Here is a 2984-nt window from a genome sequence, read left to right as displayed (position 1 = left end):
AGTGATTAAAGAAGTTGGAAAGTTAATGTCAAATTGAAATTCCATCATAGACAAGGAGTCTTCTTCCAAGAGGTGGAGTGCCACAATGAGGTCTGAGACACCAGTGGAGACATTGCCAACCCTTTGGGAAGTATTACTTTTATTCATGAGTATTCAGGTCTTGTCTCTCGAGATCCATGATACATTTATAAGGCCTAGGGTTATGATAATGATATATTGCCAATATGTTCGCTGTGACCTATTGGAATGTGGAGAAGCAACGACCTGAGAAAAGCTGATCAATGGTTTCTGTGGGTGGTGTGAGATAAAACTGCATAGAAAGACAAGTCAATGTACGACAGTTTATGAACTCTTTCCAAAGTGCCTTTGTGAAACTGGTTGTAGCCAGTAATGTGAGGCATTGTTGAAATGTGCATTCATATGTGCGTGTGCGCCTCTTCTATTAAAAATGTATGATACCCAAGTCTATGGGGGATTTTGATAGAGGCGTCTTTGGAAGAAAGACAAGATGCCGTGGTGCTCTCCGAAAGTGTAATTTAGATAAGTGTGTTAAATGTTCCGGCTGCTTGGGTGAGTTTTGAACTGTTTTAGCCAAAGAGTGGCTTGTTATCTATTTGACATTTTTGTGGGAATATTCAATCTTTAATCTCTGATTGTTAAACTTGTGTGTGTACTTACGGGGTGTTCTTATGTCTTTGAAACAGACGGTTTTGGCAAGGAACCATGGGGGGGACCGAGAGGAAGTCCCGTTGGATAATAGACATTTTGGTGTGACTATTTACTCTTTAGACATTTTGATAGTAGGGTAACTTGAATTAAGTTAGTCTGTGAGACCTAATTGATTTATTGTTTTTTCATTGTTAATAAATGTTTATTTTATAATGCAACTCTCTCATTTTGGTTACCTGTTAGAGTGGAGAGAAAGAGGTGAAAGAGAGAGAGAGAGGGAGGTATTGCTGTTAGAGAGAGAGAGAGAGAGAGAGAGAGAGAGAGAGAGAGAGAGAGAGAGAAGGTCGCGAGCCGTTGGTTGTTTAGAGAGATTTTGTGTATGCCTGTCGCTCGGAGTTACACGTTTACCAAATGAATAATGGGATCATATCCTCATTACAGCTGGTGGCAGGCGGTGAAAAAGCGGTATAAAAGGTTTTTTTATGCCTGGGAACGCCAATGAAGAGATAGGTGACCAGTTAAAAAAATAAAGGGGTTATGGCTAAGTGATAGTTTTCGAACTACAAAGCCTTTGTGGGATTGTGGAAAATTGTTAAATTGTTAGTTTTCAGTTACTAAGTGAGAAAAAATGAGAAATATCTATCCGTTAACTGCGCAAAGGGGAGCGGGAAGCATTTTCTTAGACTCAGCATTTTTCCCAAGGAGTCAGCCTAGAAGCAGTTGCAGGCACTCAGTGTGACTCTTGTGTGTAATGTCGAGTGCATTCCCGCGTGTGTCACTGCCGTGTCGTACGCGAATTCCGAGTTCTTTTTGTTCCCATTATGAAGTGGTGAGTGTTAAAGAATATTGTGTATGTTTTTTTTAAATATTTCAGTGAAATGGGACTGGTTTAAGAGGTAAAATTTTTTTTTTCTTTCTTTCTCCATAGTAGCAAAGTGACGTGTTTTCTTTATTTGCGCGTGTTTATAATAGACGCATTCGTCTTTGTTTATCATAAGGGTGTATAAAGATGTTTTTTATGCATGCAAACTGTGCTTGGATGGCATATTTTGCTTGGAGACAAAGCGCCCACCATTTCCTATGGGCTCAGCACATTTCTGCTAACCGGCGCAGGGAGGAGGCATTGCATGGCGGGGTATTGCAAGGGGAGTATGGTCTGCCTCGAGGGATAGTGCATGGGGAGGATACTACTGGCCTGCCTCAGGGATATTGCAAGGAGATGGGTACTAGTGTATACCTTGCGGGGTCACTCAGACACCGTTCAAGGGGGTGTTCTAACGGGAGGGTGAAACTTTTTTTTTCCTCAGTGTGGGTGAACTCCTCCTTCCTTTTTTTTAATTGTCGGGATGTCGAGAGACGAATTTGCCCTTGAAAGTGATTTTTCAATGCCAGGACATCAGCTGATTGATTAGTTGATGAAGCGAAATGCCCGTAGAGTTTCTTTTAGAAAAGAGATTTCCTTTCTCTTGGATGAAGAGAAAAGGAAATAAAAAGAGATTTTTCTTTCTCGTGAATGAAGAGAAAAGAGAATTGAAATGCATTGTATGGGTGTATGTTTTCCTTATGCCTTGGAAGACACAAGATGGGGATACACAGATTATTATTATTTTTTTTTATTGTGTTGGAGGGATTACTTGGAAAATGGTGCCGAGTGGTGGTGTATGGTAATGCCCGATGCCGATGATTGTTGTTGCATCTGTGTTGATTGTTATCATGGGTTTCAGCATTACTGGTGTATGATATTTGAATTTCACCCTTACTTGAGATGTTTGCAAGAGAATTGTTACTATGGAGAGTTATTGTTATTATTAATAATTATTATTGTATGAGATGTGTCACGGGAGGGTTGCTTAAGTATGATTATCATTACTTGAGACTTGTTTTACGAGAGATTTGAGATATTTCATGGGAGATTATTTTATAATTATTACAGATAATTATTCATGGAGAATTATTACAATGAATTAATGGGAGAAGTCTTGTCTCAATTATTTGTTGAATTTTTGTAACTTTGGAGAATATTTCAGTCATTCACGAGGGATGAGTTTTGCTGAATCTTGATGAATCTGACTGAATCTTGGTGAGTTGGGTTGGATCTTGCTGAACTTGTGCTGATTTTTTGGAGAATGGACAAGCATTAACATTGGTGATATTTTTTTTTTATACTGATACTGGTGATTTTGATGATAGCAAATTTTGGTGATTTTGCGATAATGATATTTCTGATACTGATTTTTTTTATACTAATACGTGGGTGTTGTAATGCTATCAAGGGTGGTGAGATCTTTTTTTGAATTTGGGAGGAACTAACAACA

Source organism: Macrobrachium nipponense, chromosome 26 (genome assembly GCF_015104395.2).
Source record: "Macrobrachium nipponense isolate FS-2020 chromosome 26, ASM1510439v2, whole genome shotgun sequence".
NCBI lineage: Eukaryota > Metazoa > Arthropoda > Malacostraca > Decapoda > Palaemonidae > Macrobrachium > Macrobrachium nipponense.
This window is presented reverse-complemented; position numbering follows the sequence as displayed.